General features: G+C 41.4%; 1 long non-coding RNA gene across 1 annotated transcript; it reads right to left on the bottom strand.

Moving 5' to 3' along the window:
* Positions 1 to 4,030: 4,030 nt before the first annotated feature.
* On the bottom strand, positions 4,031 to 10,273 carry LOC145804404 (uncharacterized). Its single transcript, XR_014346056.1, has 5 exons — positions 10,020 to 10,273; positions 8,623 to 8,663; positions 8,209 to 8,256; positions 7,450 to 7,542; positions 4,031 to 4,404 (listed from the first exon to the last, which is right to left on the bottom strand). It is a non-coding gene; the product is annotated as an uncharacterized LOC145804404 (long non-coding RNA).
* Positions 10,274 to 19,656: the final 9,383 nt, after the last annotated feature.

Genomic DNA, 19,656 nt, shown 5'->3' with positions numbered 1-19,656 from the left:
CATGCATTTTATCGCGCTATCTTGCGCACCTCATCGCACTGTTTTGTGCACACTACTTGCGTTTTCCATGCATTTTATCGCGCTATCTTGCGCACCTCATCGCACTGTTTTGTTCACATTACTTGCATTTTGCATGCATTTTATCGCGCTATTTTGCGCATCGCGCTATTTTGTGTTGTGACCATTACTTGCATTTTCCATGCATTTTATCGCGCTATCTTGCGCACCTCATCGCACTGTTTTCTGCACATTACTTGCGTTTTGCATGCATTTTGTCGCGCTATCTTGCACACCTCATCGCACTGTTTTGTTCACATTACTTGCATTTTGCATGCATTTTATCGCGCTATTTTGCACATCGCACTATTTTGCACTGTGACCATTACTTGCATTTTCCATGCATTTTATCGCGCTATCTTGCGCACCTCATCGCACTGTTTTGCGCACATTACTTGCGTTTTGCATGCATTTTATCGCGCTATCTTGCGCACCTCATCGCACTGTTTTGTTCACATTACTTGCATTTTGCATGCATTTTATCGCGCTATTTTCCGCATCGCGCTATTTTTCACTGTGACCATTACTTGCATTTTCCATGCATTTTATCGCGCTATCTTGCGCACCTCATCGCACTGTTTTGTGCACATTACTTGCGTTTTGCATGCATTTTGTCGCGCTATCTTGCACACCTCATCGCACTGTTTTGTTCACATTACTTGCATTTTGCATGCATTTTATCGCGCTATTTTGCACATCGCGCTATTTTGCACTGTGACCATTACTTGCATTTTCCATGCATTTTATCGCGCTATCTTGCGCACCTCATCGCACTGTTTTGCGCACATTACTTGCGTTTTGCATGCATTTTGTCGCGCTATCTTGCGCACCTCATCGCACTGTTTTGTTCACATTACTTGCATTTTGCATGCATTTTATCGCGCTATTTTCCGCATCGCGCTATTTTTCACTGTGACCATTACTTGCATTTTATCGCGCTATCTTGCGCACCTCATCGCAATGTTTTGTGCACATTACTTGCGTTTTGCATGCACTTTGAAGCGCTATCTTGCGCACCTCATCGCACTGTTTTGTTCACGTTACTTGCATTTTGCATGCATTTTATCGCGCTATTTTGCGCTGTGACCATTACTTGCATTTTCCATGCATTTTATCGCGCTATCTTGTGCACCTCATCGCACTGTTTTGTGCACATTACTTGCGTTTTGCATGCATTTTGCCGTGCTATCTTGCGCACCTCATCGCACTGTTTTGTTCACATTACTTGCATTTTGCATGCATTTTATCGCGCTATTTTGCGCATCGCGCTATTTTGCGCTGTGACCATTGCTTGCAATTTCCATGCATTTTATCGCGCTATCTTGCGCACCTCATCGCACTGTTTTGGGCACACTACTTGCGTTTTCCACGCATTTTGTCGTACTATCTTGCGCACCTCATCGCACTGTTTTGTTCACATTACTTGCATTTTGCATGCATTTTATCGCGCTATTTTGCGCATCGCGCTATTTTGCGCTATGACCATTACTTGCATTTTCCATGCATTTTATCGCGCTATCTTGCGCACCTCATCGCACTGTTTTGTGCACACTACTTGCGTTTTGCATGCATTTTATCGCGCTATCCTGCGCACCTCATCGCACCGTTTTGTTCACATTACTTGCATTTTGCATGCATTTTATCGCGCTATTTTGCGCATCCCGCTATTTTGCACTGTGACCATTACTTGCATTTTCCATGCATTTTATCGCGCTATCTTGCGCACCTCATCGCACTGTTTTGCGCACATTACTTGCGTTTTGCATGCATTTTGTCGCGCTATCTTGCGCACCTCATCGCACTGTTTTGTGCACACTACTTGCGTTTTGCATGCATTTTGTCGCGCTATCTTGCGCACCTCATCGCACTGTTTTGTTCACATTACTTGCATTTTGCATGCATTTTATCGCGCTGTTTTGCGAATCGCGCTATTTTGCGCTGTGACCATTACTTGCATTTTCCATGCATTTTATCGCGCTATCTTGCGCACCTCATCGCGCTGTTTTGTGCACATTACTTGCGTTTTGCATGCACTTTGTAGCGCTATCTTGCGCACCTCATCGCACTGTTTTGTTCACATTACTTGCATTTTGCATGCATTTTATCGCGCTATTTTGCGCTGTGACCATTACTTGCATTTTCCACGCATTTTATCGCGCTATCTTGCGCACCTCATCGCACTGTTTTGTGCACACTACTTGCGTTTTCCATGCATTTTGTCGTGCTATCTTGCGCACTTCATCGCACTGTTTTGTTCACATTACTTGCATTTTATCGCGCTATTTTGCGCGTCGCGCTATTTTGCGCTATGACCGTTACTTGTATTTTCCATGCATTTTATCGCGCTATCTTGCGCACCTCATCGCACTGTTTTGTGCACACTACTTGCATTTTGCATGCATTTTATCGCGCTATCTTGCGCACCTCATCGCACTATTTTGTTCACATTACTTGCATTTTGCATGCATTTTAACGCGCTATTTTGCGCATCGCGCTATTTTGCGTTGTGACCATTACTTGCATTTTCCATGCATTTTATAGCGCTATCTTGCGCACCTCATCGCACTGTTTTGTGCACATTACTTGCGTTTTGCATGCATTTTGTCGCGCTATCTTGCACACCTCGTCGCACTGTTTTGTTCACATTACTTGCATTTTGCATGCATTTTATCGCGCTATTTTGCACATCGCGCTATTTTGCACTGTGACCATTACTTGCATTTTCCATGCATTTTATCGCGCTATCTTGCGCACCTCATCGCACTGTTTTGCGCACATTACTTGCGTTTTGCATGCATTTTGTCGCGCTATCTTGCGCACCTCATCGCACTGTTTTGTTCACATTACTTGCATTTTGCATGCATTTTATCGCGCTATTTTCCGCATCGCGCTATTTTTCACTGTGACCATTACTTGCATTTTCCATGCATTTTATCGCGCTATCTTGCGCACCTCATCGCACTGTTTTGTGCACATTACTTGCGTTTTGCATGCACTTTGAAGCGCTATCTTGCGCACCTCATCGCACTGTTTTGTTCACGTTACTTGCATTTTGCATGCATTTTATCGCGCTATTTTGCGCTGTGACCATTACTTGCATTTTCCATGCATTTTATCGCGCTATCTTGTGCACCTCATCGCACTGTTTTGTGCACATTACTTGCGTTTTGCATGCATTTTGCCGTGCTATCTTGCGCACCTCATCGCACTGTTTTGTTCACATTACTTGCATTTTGCATGCATTTTATCGCGCTATTTTGCGCATCGCGCTATTTTGCGCTGTGACCATTGCTTGCAATTTCCATGCATTTTATCGCGCTATCTTGCGCACCTCATCACACTGTCACTACAACAAAAAGGGCCTTTGGTGACAGACTGATTTCGTCTCCAAACATCAAAATTTCGTCACTAAAGTGATCTGTGACGAAAAAAATTTGTCACCACGTTCGTGGCCTATACGTCGTCACAAAAAGTACCTGGTGACGAAAAACAGTTTCGTCACCTATTTTTCATTTTTGGTGACGAAATGTTTCATCTCCAAATGTTAAATTTTTCGTCCTCTAAAACATCAATTTCGTCACCAAAACTAAATAATATTTTATTTTAATTATTTTTTGCGACAAAATATTTCGTCACCAAATATATTTTAGTGACGAAAGTTTTCATCACCAATGATATAGATTAAGGTGACAAAAAAATTCGTCACTAAAATGAGCAAAAAAGAAAATTATTCAATGACAAATAATATTTTGTTACCAAATATTTCAATTTAGCGACGAAATACTCAGCAAATGTGACAAAATTATTCGTCATGTTTTTTGAAAACTAATAGCGACATTTTTTATTTCGTCACTAATAAAATTTAAAAATTTTGAAAATAGGTGTACTATTTTCTTTCGAAATTTTTTCTTTTCAGTAACAATTCCCTGCGCATTTCAATAACATATTCAATAAAATATCTATTACAAACCAATAGAAAAATCTGTTCATTTTCATAAACATCGCAATCGAATTTTAACACTATCCACAAAAATACAATATGAACTGCATGGTGATTATAAACATGTCTCCTAATATCCACAAAAAACTACTAATATCCACAAAAATATAATATCAACCGTATGCAGATTACCAAACACATCTCCTAATATCCAACAAAAAACATGTCTACTAATATCAACAAAAATAAAATATCAAGGGCAGATTACCAAACATGCCCCGTAATACTAATAAAAATATAAAATTTACAACACAACCAAAATACATGTAAGGTAATATGACCAAAACACAAAATGAGCTACCATCGGCCCTCCAAATTACCAAACACGTCCATATCAAATCTCGAATCTGCAAAAAAATGAAACACAAAAAAAAAAAAATGTCAGTTAGACAACTATTATTTTATCCATAACATATAGAATTTAACATACATTTTTGGACTTAGTTTTCAAACCGGGAGTCCCGTGCTAGTTCTGTAAGTTTCCACAACTCACATTAGTCCGTCCTGAGGTGTTTGAAGTGTTTCCCGGGCCGTCTCGTGGCTGTTGCACGATTTTGGCCCCCGAAGGCTTATTTTCAAACTTAAGTATGGAAAAGTGCATTTTTTGACTTAGTTTTCAAACTGGGAGTCTCATGCTAGTTTCGTAAGTTTTCACAACTCACATTGGTCCGTCCCGAGGTGTTTGAGGTGTTTCCTACGCCGTCTCGTGGCTGTTGCACGATTTTGGCCCCCGAAGGCCTATTTTCAAGCTTAAGTGTGGAAAGGTGCATTTTTGGACTTAGTTTTCGAATCGGGAGTCTCATGCTAGTTCCGTAAGTTTTCACAACTCACATTGGTCCATCCCGAGGTGTTTGAGTTGTTCCCCAGGCCGTCTCGTGGCTGTTGCACGATTTTGGCCCCCGAAGGCCTACTTTCAAGCTTAAGTGTGGAAAAATACTTTTTTGGACTTAGTTTTCAAACCGAGAGTCACAACTCACATTGGTCCATCCCGAGGTGTTTGAAGTGTTTCACGGGCCGTCTCGTGGCTGTTGCACGATTTTGCCCCCGAAGGCCTATTTTCAAGCTTAAGTGTAAAAAAGTGCATTTTTGGACATAGTTTTCAAACCGGGAGTCCCGTGCTAGTTCCGTTAGTTTCCACAACTCACATTGGTCCCTCCCGAGGTGTTTGAGGTGTTCCCCGGGCCGTCTTGTGACTGTTGCACGATTTTGGCCCTCGAAGGCCTATTTTCAAGCTTAAGTGTGGAAAAATGCATTTTTGGACTTAGTTTTCAAACCGGGAGTCCCGTGCTAGTTCCGTAAGTTTCCACAACTCACATTGGTCCATCCCGAGATGTTTGAGGTGTTTCCTAGGCCGTCTCGTGGCTGTTGCACGATTTTAGCCCCCGAAGGCCTATTTTCAAGCTTAAGTGTAAAAACGTGCATTTTTGGACTTAGTTTTCGAACAAGGAGTCTCATGCTAGTTCTGTAAGTTTCCACAACTCACATTGGTCCATCCCGAGGTGTTTGAGTTGTTCCCCAGGCCGTCTCGTGACTGTTGCACGATTTTGGCCCCCGAAGGCCTATTTTCAAGCTTAAGTGTAAAAAAATACATTTTGAACTTAGTTTTCAAACCGAGAGTCCTGTGCTATTGGTCCGTCCCGAGGTGTTTGAGGTGTTTCCTGAGCCGTCTCGTGGCTGTTGCACGATTTTGGCCCCCGAAGGCCTATTTTCAAGCTTAAGTGTAAAAAAGTGCATTTTTGGACATAATTTTCAAATCGGGAGTCCCGTACTAGTTCCGTTAGTTTCTACAACTCAGATTGGTCCCTCCTGAAGTGTTTGAGGTGTTTCCCAAGCCGTCTCGTGGCTGTTGCACGATTTTGGCTCCCGAAGGCCTATTTTCAAGCTTAAGTGTGGAAAAATGCATTTTTGGACTTAGTTTTCAAACCGGGTGTCCCGTGCTAGTTTTGTAAATTTCCACAACTCACATTGGTTCATCCCAAGGTGTTTGAGGTGTTCCCGGGGCTGTCTCGTGGCTGTTTCACGATTTTGGCCCCCGAAAGCCTATTTTCAAGCTTTAGTGTGAAAAAGTGCATTTTTGGACTTAGTTTTCAAACTGGGAGTCCCGTGCTAGTTCCGTAAGTTTCCACAACTCACATTGGTGCCTCCCAAGGTGTTTGAGGTGTTACCCGGGCTGTCTCGTGGCTGTTACACGATTTAGCCCTCCAATGGCCTATTTTGAAGCTTAAGTGTGAAAAAGTGCAGTTTTGGACTTAGTTTTCGAACCGGGAGTCCCGTGCTAGTTTCGTAAGTTTCCACAACTCGCATTTGTCCATCCCAAGGTGTTTGAGGTGTTTCCCGGGCCGTCTCGTGGCTGTTGCACAATTTTGGCCCCCGAAGGCCTATTTTCAATATTAAGTGTGAAAAAGTGCATTTTTGGACTTAGTTTTCAAACCGGGAGTCCCGTGCTAGTTCCGTAAGTTTTCACAACTCCATTGGTCGCTCCTGAGGTGTTTGAGGTGTTCCCCGGGCCGTCTCGCTGCTGTTGCACGATTTTCGCCTCCGAAGGCCTATTTTCAAGCTTAAGTGTGAAAAAGTGCATTTTTGGACTTAGTTTTCAAACCGGGAGTCCCGTGCTAGTTCCGTAAGTTTTCACAACTCACATTGGTCCCTCCCGAGGTGTTTGAGGTGTTACCCGGGCCGTCTCGTGGCTGTTACACGATTTAGCCCTCCGATGGCCTATTTTGAAGCTTAAGTGTGAAAAAGTGTAGTTTTGGACTTAGTTTTCGAACCGGGAGTCCCGCACTAGTTCTGTAAGTTTCCACAACTCACATTTGTCCATCCCAAGGTGTTTGAGGTGTTTCCCGGGCCGTCTCGTAGCTGTTGCACGATTTTGGCCCCCAAAGGCCTATTTTCAAGCTTAAGTGTGAAAAAGTGCATTTTTGGACTTAGTTTTCAAACCGTGAGTCCCGTGCTAGTTCCGTAAGTTTTTGCAACTTACTTTGATCCCTCCCGAGGTGTTTGAGGTGTTACCCGGGCCGTCTCATGGCTGTTACACGATTTAGCCCTCCGATGGCCTATTTTCAAGCTTACGCGTTGGAAAAGTTCATTTTTTTACTTAGTTTCATGCCTACGTGTTGAAATAGTGCAAATTTCAAAGTAGTTTTCAAATTGGGAGCCACGCGCTTCTTTCATACGTTTGCACAACTTATGTTGCTCCGTCTCAAGGTGTTTGTGATGTTTCTCGGATCTTTATATGCATATTTCACTATTTTTTTGTGACCTTTCGCCCCTAAATGTCAAAGTTTTTTTTTTATTCTACCCTAGTTGATTAAGAAATTTCTACTAAATTAACACAAAAACATAATATACTAACAAAGCCTACTAATCCAACAAAATAAATTAGTAGAACGCACCGAGCTGTATACCCTGACCAGGATTGATTTTGATCCACATCGATGTTTTGTCTTCATTTGCATCATATTATTCACATTAGCTACTGATTGTTCCTACACAATTGAAACACCAACAAAAACAAGAAAATATAACATTATTAAGAAGAAACTTAATTTTTGACAATCAACATATATAAAACATTTTACCTTGACGCTAGTCATTCACTATAATTTTTTACTATACCCGTTATGGAAAGTCATTCACTATATCAGTTTTCTCCCTATCCCTTTTGTATTGGTATTGAGACATAAGTTTTTAAATAATGAGTAGGAAGGGAATAAGTCACAATGGAGTTGGGACACATTGTTCATATGGAAGAAATTAGATGGAGGCAGAAGGCAAGGGCTTTATGACAGGAATATTCAGTTCTTTCACAAATTGACTAACACCCATAGGACACAAAACTATGTAAAAGTTTAGAAATTAATGGGGAGGAGAGGAGGGAGGGGATTAAGAGCAAAGTGATTCAGTTTTATGAGAGGCTTTATGCTGAGACCAATCATAAAAGGCCTCGTCGAATGGGGATAAGGCACCAGGCCTAGACAAGTTGACAATGTATTCCATTTGGCCTCTTAGAGCTTTGTCATAGCGCTGTACCATCACTTTAATGAGTCTGGGTATTTTAAGAAAAAGCTCAATACCTGGTTTATATATGAGAAAATATAACAATTATGACTAGCAAAAACTACACATAGAAGGAAGAAAAATGTGAAGTGTACCTTAGTTTTGGACAAGGATGACAGCATTGGAATAAGAATCGTAGCATCCTGCAAGAAAAAAAAATTCCATATTCTCAAAATTTTCAAGCCTTTGACCAAAAATGGTTGAGTTTCCCCACCAATAAGTCATCAAGAAGTATATCAACATAACAATGGCAATGAGAATGCACTTTGGTCATCAGTTTATTCTATCAAGAGGAGAAACAAACCTCCACAACAGCAACAAATGAGGTAACCATCATGGCAAAGTTCAAATAATCTAGACACTAACATGGGCATAGTGATTGTGTCAAAAATTGTGTACTGCTATATGAAAAATAAGTGTGCATTGATAAAGGAACTAGTAATGATAAGATTGCCAAGCTTGAAGTTAGCTTATGTTACCAAACAAAATTTAAACGTAAAATCACTTACCGAGTTGGTGGTTGCCGACCAACCTAAGATAGAAGAGTTTGCTGTAAAGTCAATAGTTGCCGAAACAGAGAAAACAGAAGTTAAGAAAGAGATGGAATGAAGAAATAAAGAAAGAAGGTGAACAAATTAATACCAAAAACAAAATTTAAAAAGGCAAACATATGCACATGCATATAGACATGCAATTGACTCATCGTTGATTGTCTGTGGACAAATACATATACGCATGTGGATGTTGAATGGTCCCTACAAATATGAAAGCTCCCTCTCTAGGTTCAAATATGATATGATTCCGACATGTTTGCATGCCAATCATGATTTTGAGATCTCCCATGCCAAGTCCAAGAAATGGACAAAATAGAATTAAAATGGTGGACAAAATAGAATTAAAACGGGGGACAACTGAATTCCAAGTTTATAATATCCAAACCAAATAATATAAACTAAGCTTAACACATCATAACAATTACTAATGTAACCAAATTAATATCAAATGCATTTCAATATCCCAAATTTTATTCAAATATCCAACAAAACTAAACATAAGAATCATAAAATGTGTCTAACTATATCCAACAATCCCAAACATGCTGAGTGGTTACCAATTCTAAATCTACTACAGTCATGCTTACTGGCTTATCTGTGACATAATTCGACCCGATAAAGGATGGTTGTGGTAGCTCACATATAGTCACACACCTTCATAAACAAGGACCCTAATAAATAACAAACCATAAAGAAAAGAAAAGAAAAGCTGTAATCAATTCCAAAGACATCCACCATCAATTAGTAAATACTGTGACATCAATGCCCTTGAGCTATCTATAATGCAAATTAATCCTTCAGGATAACAAAAGCATTCATTTACGACCACATGAAGCTTATGCTAAAATTGGCTTGCCCAGAATATATAAAATATGGTCATTCAAAATTTGGAATCTTCAATTCACAATAATAACGAGCTGGGAAAAATACACCTCCTCTTGACTGAGCCCAAAATAACTCTTTTGACTTAGAGACATCATTTCAAACCAAAAACACATGAGGTGCCCCCCCCCCCCAAAAAAAAAAAAAAAAAAAAAAAAACACGATGAAGATTGAAAATTACAGTTCTACTGAGTTTCCTCAGCACCAGAAAGATGGTTTTAGAAAATTAATCACTTTACAAATGATAATGAGAATAGAACAGCACTCACAGACTAAATCCACAATCGAAGCAGTTTTTTTAATTATAAAAAAAACCCCTAACTTTAAGCTAATTCCAACGACCCAACACGCAATGCAACACATGAACAAAATATTGAAACTCCAATACAAAACCCTAGGACAAACAATCACATTAATCGTGAATTTCGATAGCTAAATGATGGGGGAAAATGAAAAAATTAAAAATTCACCTCGAGTTTTTACAAGGCAACCGACTCGGGCGCGCGGTGATGCTCATGAAGGTCTCGATTGCTTCTTGATTGGGTCTCGCCATAAGAGAAGTCCACGAATTTGTAGAGAGATTGAGAAAGGGTCTTGATTGTATTCTCTCTGAACTGATTTGTGTGTTTATTCAAAACGAGAGAGAGAGAGAGAGAAATTAGAGAACAAAAGAGGGGTTTACCTATCTTAGAAAAAAAAAGAGGAAATTTTGAGAGGTAAACTACCCATCGCCCAAAAAAAAATTGAAATTGAAATTAAAAATAAAAATAATTTTTTGTTTTTGTTTTTCAAAATTAAAATTAATTTGAGAACTATAACAATTAAAAATATATTTTTAAAATTTTAAAAATTATTTATGACTTCCTAAAAATAAAATTATACAAAAATAATAAGAATTTTTTTATTTTTTCACTAATTTTGTTTTTTTAGTTTTTCAAAAAAAAATAAATCTGAAACAAGTTTCTGAAAATAAAACCAAACATATTGAGGTCATGTAGGATGAGGTTTGGTGGTCAAATCTATGTGTGAGAAGAAGAACTGATATATCTAAGGCGCTAATATATTCATTTTCCTCGAAAAAACCTTTAGCAACTAAACCATTTATTTGGTGGCAAAATTATTTCTTCACTAAAAGAAAAAATTATTAGCCACAAAAATAGTTTTCTCACTAAATAATATTAAAATATTAAAAATTATTGGTGATGAAAATATATTCGTCATTAATAATTTTATTATTGGTGACCAATTTTTTCCTCACCAAAAGTTTGAAAATTTGGCACCATCCGAAAAATTAGCGGGAATATCTTTAGTGACAAAAAAAATATAAATAATGACGAAAAATAATTTCGTCACCTAATTTTTTTATTATGTATGCAGATTGGTGACGAAATTTTATTTTTGTCTCTAAAAATGGTACATTTGGAGACGAAAAATTATTTTCTTCACTAAATGGTACGTCTTTCGTGACAAAATTTATTTTCGTCATTAGTTTTCGTCTCCAAAGACACTTTTTGTTGTAGTGTGTTTTGGGCACACTACTTGCGTTTTCCACGCATTTTGTCGTACTATCTTGCGCACCTCATCGCACTGTTTTGTTCACATTACTTGCATTTTGCATGCATTTTATCGGGCTATTTTGCGCATCGCGCTATTTTGCGCTATGACCATTACTTGCATTTTCCATGCATTTTGTCGCGCTATCTTGCGCACCTCATCGCACTGTTTTGTGCACACTACTTGCGTTTTGCATGCATTTTATCGCGCTATCCTGCGCACCTCATCGCACCGTTTTGTTCACATTACTTGCATTTTGCAGGCATTTTATCGCGCTATTTTGCGCATCGCGCTATTTTGCACTGTGACCATTACTTGCATTTTCCATGCATTTTATCGCGCTATCTTGCGCACCTCATCGCACTGTTTTGTGCACATTACTTGCGTTTTGCATGCATTTTGTCGCGCTATCTTGCGCACCTCATCGCACTATTTTGTGCACACTACTTGCGTTTTGCATGCATTTTGTCGCGCTATCTTGCGCACCTCATCGCACTGTTTTGTTCACATTACTTGCATTTTGCATGCATTTTATCGCGCTGTTTTGCGAATCGCGCTATTTTGCGCTGTGACCATTACTTGCATTTTCCATGCATTTTATCGCGCTATCTTGCGCACCTCATCGCGCTGTTTTGTGCACATTACTTGCGTTTTGCATGCACTTTGTAGCGCTATCTTGCGCACCTCATCGCACTGTTTTGTTCACATTACTTGCATTTTGCATGCATTTTATCGCGCTATTTTGCGCTGTGACCATTACTTGCATTTTCCACGCATTTTATCGCGCTATCTTGCGCACGTCATCGCACTGTTTTGTGCACACTACTTGCGTTTTCCATGCATTTTGTCGTGCTATCTTGCGCACCTCATCGCACTGTTTTGTTCACATTACTTGCATTTTGCATGCATTTTATCGCGCTATTTTGCGCGTCGCGCTATTTTGCGCTATGACCGTTACTTGCATTTTCCATGCATTTTATCGCGCTATCTTGCGCACCTCATCGCACTGTTTTGTGCACACTACTTGCGTTTTGCATGCATTTTATCGCGCTATCTTGCGCACCTCATCGCACTGTTTTGTTCACATTACTTGCATTTTGCATGCATTTTATCGCGCTATTTTGCGCATCGCGCTATTTTGCGTTGTGACCATTACTTGCATTTTCCATGCATTTTATCGCGCTATCTTGCGCACCTCATCGCACTGTTTTGTGCACATTACTTGCGTTTTGCATGCATTTTGTCGCGCTATCTTGCACACCTCATCGCACTGTTTTGTTCACATTACTTGCATTTTGCATGCATTTTATCGCGCTATTTTGCACATCGCGCTATTTTGCACTGTGACCATTACTTGCATTTTCCATGCATTTTATCGCGCTATCTTGCGCACCTCATCGCACTGTTTTGCGCACATTACTTGCGTTTTGCATGCATTTTGTCGCGCTATCTTGCGCACCTCATCGCACTGTTTTGTTCACATTACTTGCACTTTGCATGCATTTTATCGCGCTATTTTCCGCATCGCGCTATTTTTCACTGTGACCATTACTTGCATTTTCCATGCATTTTATCGCGCTATCTTGCGCACCTCATCGCACTGTTTTGTGCACATTACTTGCGTTTTGCATGGACTTTGAAGCGCTATCTTGCGCACCTCATCGCACTGTTTTGTTCACGTTACTTGCATTTTGCATGCATTTTATCGCGCTATTTTGCGCTGTGACCATTACTTGCATTTTCCATGCATTTTATCGCGCTATCTTGTGCACCTCATCGCACTGTTTTGTGCACATTACTTGCGTTTTGCATGCATTTTTCCGTGCTATCTTGCGCACCTCATCGCACTGTTTTGTTCACATTACTTGCATTTTGCATGCATTTTATCGCGCTATTTTGCGCATCGCGCTATTTTGCGCTGTGACCATTGCTTGCAATTTCCATGCATTTTATCGCGCTATCTTGCGCACCTCATCGCACTGTTTTGGGCACACTACTTGCGTTTTCCACGCATTTTGTCGTACTATCTTGCGCACCTCATCGCACTGTTTTGTTCACATTACTTGCATTTTGCATGCATTTTATCGCGCTATTTTGCGCATCGCGCTATTTTGCGCTATGACCATTACTTGCATTTTCCATGCATTTTATCGCGCTATCTTGCGCACCTCATCGCACTGTTTTGTGCACACTACTTGCGTTTTGCATGCATTTTATCGCGCTATCCTGCGCACCTCATCGCACCGTTTTGTTCACATTACTTGCATTTTGCATGCATTTTATCGCGCTATTTTGCGCATCGCGCTATTTTGCACTGTGACCATTACTTGCATTTTCCATGCATTTTATCGCGCTATCTTGCGCACCTCATCGCACTGTTTTGCGCACATTACTTGCGTTTTGCATGCATTTTGTCGCGCTATCTTGCGCACCTCATCGCACTGTTTTGTGCACACTACTTGCGTTTTGCATGCATTTTGTCGCGCTATCTTGCGCACCTCATCGCACTGTTTTGTTCACATTACTTGCATTTTGCATGCATTTTATCGCGCTGTTTTGCGAATCGCGCTATTTTGCGCTGTGACCATTACTTGCATTATCCATGCATTTTATCGCGCTATCTTGCGCACCTCATCGCGCTGTTTTGTGCACATTACTTGCGTTTTGCATGCACTTTGTAGCGCTATCTTGCGCACCTCATCGCACTGTTTTGTTCACATTACTTGCATTTTGCATGCATTTTATCGCGCTATTTTGCGCTGTGACCATTACTTGCATTTTCCACGCATTTTATCGCGCTATCTTGCGCACGTCATCGCACTGTTTTGTGCACACTACTTGCGTTTTCCATGCATTTTGTCGTGCTATCTTGCGCACCTCATCGCACTGTTTTGTTCACATTACCTGCATTTTGCATGCATTTTATCGCGCTATTTTGCGCGTCGCGCTATTTTGCGCTATGACCGTTACTTGCATTTTCCATGCATTTTATCGCGCTATCTTGCGCACCTCATCGCACTGTTTTGTGCACACTACTTGCGTTTTGCATGCATTTTATCGCGCTATCTTGCGCACCTCATCGCACTGTTTTGTTCACATTACTTGCATTTTGCATGCATTTTATCGCGCTATTTTGCGCATCGCGCTATTTTGCGTTGTGACCATTACTTGCATTTTCCATGCATTTTATCGTGCTATCTTGCGCACCTCATCGCACTGTTTTGTGCACATTACTTGCGTTTCGCATGCATTTTGTCGCGCTATCTTGCCCACCTCATCGCACTGTTTTGTTCACATTACTTGCATTTTGCATGCATTTTATCGCGCTATTTTGCACATCGCGCTATTTTGCACTGTGACCATTACTTGCATTTTCCATGCATTTTATCGCGCTATCTTGCGCACCTCATCGCACTGTTTTGCGCACATTACTTGCGTTTTGCATGCATTTTGTCGCGCTATCTTGCGCACCTCATCGCACTGTTTTGTTCACATTACTTGCATTTTGCATGCATTTTATCGCGCTATTTTCCGCATCGCGCTATTTTTCACTGTGACCATTACTTGCATTTTCCATGCATTTTATCGCGCTATCTTGCGCACCTCATCGCACTGTTTTGTGCACATTACTTGCGTTTTGCATGCACTTTGAAGCGCTATCTTGCGCACCTCATCGCACTGTTTTGTTCACGTTACTTGCATTTTGCATGCATTTTATCGCGCTATTTTGCGCTGTGACCATTACTTGCATTTTCCATGCATTTTATCGCGCTATCTTGTGCACCTCATCGCACTGTTTTGTGCACATTACTTGCGTTTTGCATGCATTTTGCCGTGCTATCTTGCGCACCTCATCGCACTGTTTTGTTCACATTACTTGCATTTTGCATGCATTTTATCGCGCTATTTTGCGCATCGCGCTATTTTGCGCTGTGACCATTGCTTGCAATTTCCATGCATTTTATCGCGCTATCTTGCGCACCTCATCGCACTGTTTTGGGCACACTACTTGCGTTTTCCACGCATTTTGTCGTACTATCTTGCGCACCTCATCGCACTGTTTTGTTCACATTACTCGCATTTTGCATGCATTTTATCGCGCTATTTTGCGCATCGCGCTATTTTGCGCTTTGACCATTACTTGCATTTTCCATGCATTTTATCGCGCTATCTTGCGCACCTCATCGCACTGTTTTGTGCACACTACTTGCGTTTTGCATGCATTTTATCGCGCTATCCTGCGCACCTCATCGCACCGTTTTGTTCACATTACTTGCATTTTGCATGCATTTTATCGCGCTATTTTGCGCATCGCGCTATTTTGCACTGTGACCATTACTTGCATTTTCCATGCATTTTATCGCGCTATCTTGCGCACCTCATCGCACTGTTTTGCGCACATTACTTGCGTTTTGCATGCATTTTGTCGCGCTATCTTGCGCACCTCATCGCACTGTTTTGTGCACACTACTTGCGTTTTCCATGCATTTTGTCGTGCTATCTTGCGCACCTCATCGCACTGTTTTGTTCACATTACTTGCATTTTGCATGCATTTTATCGCGCTATTTTGCGCGTCGCGCTATTTTGCGCTATGACCGTTACTTGCATTTTCCATGCATTTTATCGCGCTATCTTGCGCACCTCATCGCACTGTTTTGTGCACACTACTTGCGTTTTGCATGCATTTTATCGCGCTATCTTGCGCACCTCATCGCACTGTTTTGTTCACATTACTTGCATTTTGATGGCATTTTATCGCGCTATTTTGCGTTGTGACCATTACTTGCATTTTCCATGCATTTTATCGCGCTATCTTGCGCACCTCATCGCACTGTTTTGTGCACATTACTTGCGTTTTGCATGCATTTTGTCGCGCAATCTTGCACCCCTCATCGCACTGTTTTGTTCACATTACTTGCATTTTGCATGCATTTTATCGCGCTATTTTGCACATCGCGCTATTTTGCACTGTGACCATTACTTGCATTTTCCATGCATTTTATCGCGCTATCTTGCGCACCTCATCGCACTGTTTTGCGCACATTACTTGCGTTTTGCATGCATTTTGTCGCGCTATCTTGCGCACCTCATCGCACTGTTTTGTTCACATTACTTGCATTTTGCATGCATTTTATCGCGCTATTTTCCGCATCGCGCTATTTTTCACTGTGACCATTACTTGCATTTTCCATGCATTTTATCGCGCTATCTTGCGCACCTCATCGCACTGTTTTGTGCACATTACTTGCGTTTTGCATGCATTTTGAAGCGCTATCTTGCGAACCTCATCGCACTGTTTTGTTCACGTTACTTGCATTTTGCATGCATTTTATCGCGCTATTTTGCGCTGTGACCATTACTTGCATTTTCCATGCATTTTATCGCGCTATCTTGTGCACCTCATCGCACTGTTTTGTGCGCATTACTTGCGTTTTGCATGCATTTTGCCGTGCTATCTTGCGCACCTCATCGCACTGTTTTGTTCACATTACTTGCATTTTGCATGCATTTTATCGCGCTATTTTGCCCATCGCGCTATTTTGCGCTGTGACCATTGCTTGCAATTTCCCTGCATTTTATCGCGCTATCTTGCGCACCTCATCGCACTGTTTTGGGCACACTACTTGCGTTTTCCACGCATTTTGTCGTACTATCTTGCGCACCTCATCGCACTGTTTTGTTCACATTACTTGCATTTTGCATGCATTTTATCGCGCTATTTTGCGCATCGCGCTATTTTGCGCTATGACCATTACTTGCATTTTCCATGCATTTTATCGCGCTATCTTGCACACCTCATCGCACTGTTTTGTGCACACTACTTGCGTTTTGCATGCATTTTATCGCGCTATCCTGCGCACCTCATCGCACCGTTTTGTTCACATTACTTGCATTTTGCATGCATTTTATCGCGCTATTTTGCGCATCGCACTATTTTGCACTGTGACCATTACTTGCATTTTCCATGCATTTTATCGCGCTATCTTGCGCACCTCATCGCACTGTTTTGCGCACATTACTTGCGTTTTGCATGCATTTTGTCGCGCTATCTTGCGCACCTCATCGCACTGTTTTGTTCACATTACTTGCATTTTGCATGCATTTTATCGCGCTGTTTTACGAATCGCGCTATTTTGCGCTGTGACCATTACTTGCATTTTCCATGCATTTTATCGCGCTATCTTGCGCACCTCATCGCGCTGTTTTGTGCACATTACTTGCGTTTTGCATGCACTTTGTAGCGCTATCTTGCGCACCTCATCGCACTGTTTTGTTCACATTACTTGCATTTTGCATGCATTTTATCGCGCTATTTTGCGCTGTGACCATTACTTGCATTTTCCACGCATTTTATCGCGCTATCTTGCGCACCTCATCGCACTGTTTTGTGCACACTACTTGCGTTTTCCATGCATTTTGTCGTGCTATCTTGCGCACCTCATCGCACTATTTTGTTCACATTACTTGCATTTTGCATGCATTTTATCGCGCTATTTTGCGCTGTGACCATTACTTGCATTTTCCACGCATTTTATCGCGCTATCTTGCGCACCTCATCGCACTGTTTTGTGCACACTACTTGCGTTTTCCATGCATTTTGTCGTGCTATCTTGCGCACCTCATCGCACTGTTTTGTTCACATTACTTGCATTTTGCATGCATTTTATCGCGCTATTTTGCGCTATGACCGTTACTTGCATTTTGCATGCATTTTATCGCGCTATCTTGCGCACCTCATCGCACTGTTTTGTGCACACTACTTGCGTTTTGCATGCATTTTATCGCGCTATCTTGCGCACCTCATCGCACTGTTTTGTTCACATTACTTGCATTTTGCATGCATTTTATCGCGCTATTTTGCGCATCGCGCTATTTTGCGTTGTGACCATTACTTGCATTTTCCATGCATTTTATCGCGCTATCTTGCGCACCTCATCGCACTGTTTTGTGCACATTACTTGCGTTTTGCATGCATTTTGTCGCGCTATCTGGCACACCTCATCGCACTGTTTTGTTCACATTACTTGCATTTTGCATGCATTTTATCGCGCTATTTTGCACTGTGACCATTACTTGCATTTTCCATGCATTTTATCGCGCTATCTTGCGCACCTCATCGCACTGTTTTGCGCACATTACTTGCGTTTTGCATGCATTTTGTCGCGCTATCTTGCGCACCTCATCGCACTGTTTTGTGCACATTACTTGCGTTTTGCATGCACTTTGAAGCGCTATCTTGCGCACCTCATCGCACTGTTTTGTTCACGTTACTTGCATTTTGCATGCATTTTATCGCGCTATTTTGCGCCGTGACCATTACTTGCATTTTCCATGCATTTTATCGCGCTATCTTGTGTACCTCATCGCACTGTTTTGTGCACATTACTTGCGTTTTGCATGCATTTTGCCGTGCTATCTTGCGCACCTCATCGCACTGTTTTGTTCACATTACTTGCATTTTGCATGCATTTTATGGCGCTATTTTGCGCATCGCGCTATTTTGCGCTGTGACCATTGCTTGCAATTTCCATGCATTTTATCGCGCTATCTTGCGCACCTCATCGCACTGTTTTGGGCACACTACTTGCGTTTTCCACGCATTTTGTCGTACTATCTTGCGCACCTCATCGCACTGTTTTGTTCACATTACTTGCATTTTGCATGCATTTTATCGCGCTATTTTGCGCATCGCGCTATTTTGCGCTATGACCATTACTTGCATTTTCCATGCATTTTATCGCGCTATCTTGCGCACCTCATCGCACTGTTTTGTGCACACTACTTGCGTTTTGCATGCATTTTATCGCGCTATCCTGCGCACCTCATCGCACCGTTTTGTTCACATTACTTGCATTTTGCATGCATTTTATCGCGCTATTTTGCGCATCGCGCTATTTTGCACTGTGACCATTACTTGCATTTTCCATGCATTTTATCGCGCTATCTTGCGCACCTCATCGCACTGTTTTGCGCACATTACTTGCGTTTTGCATGCATTTTGTCGCGCTATCTTGCGCACCTCATCGCACTGTTTTGTTCACATTACTTGCATTTTGCATGCATTTTATCGCGCTGTTTTGCGAATCGCGCTATTTTGCGCTGTGACCATTACTTGCATTTTCCATGCATTTTATCGGGCTATCTTGCGCACCTCATCGCGCTGTTTTGTGCACATTACTTGCGTTTTGCATGCACTTTGTAACGCTATCTTGCGCACCTCATCGCACTGTTTTGTTCACATTACTTGCATTTTGCATGCATTTTATCGCGCTATTTTGCGCTGTGACCATTACTTGCATTTTCCACGCATTTTATCGCGCTATCTTGCGCACCTCATCGCACTGTTTTGTGCACACTACTTGCGTTTTCCATGCATTTTGTCGTGCTATCTTGCGCACCTCATCGCACTGTTTTGTTCACATTACTTGCATTTTGCATGCATTTTATCGCGCTATTTTGCGCTGTGACCATTACTTGCATTTTCCACGCATTTTATCGCGCTATCTTGCGCACCTCATCGCACTGTTTTGTGCACACTACTTGCGTTTTCC

Source organism: Camellia sinensis, chromosome 12 (assembly GCF_055761805.1).
Source record: "Camellia sinensis isolate YWXY chromosome 12, ASM5576180v1, whole genome shotgun sequence".
NCBI classification, from domain to species: domain Eukaryota; kingdom Viridiplantae; phylum Streptophyta; class Magnoliopsida; order Ericales; family Theaceae; genus Camellia; species Camellia sinensis.
The sequence above is the reverse complement of the archived record's forward strand: the minus strand, read 5'-3'. Positions and strand labels throughout refer to the sequence as shown.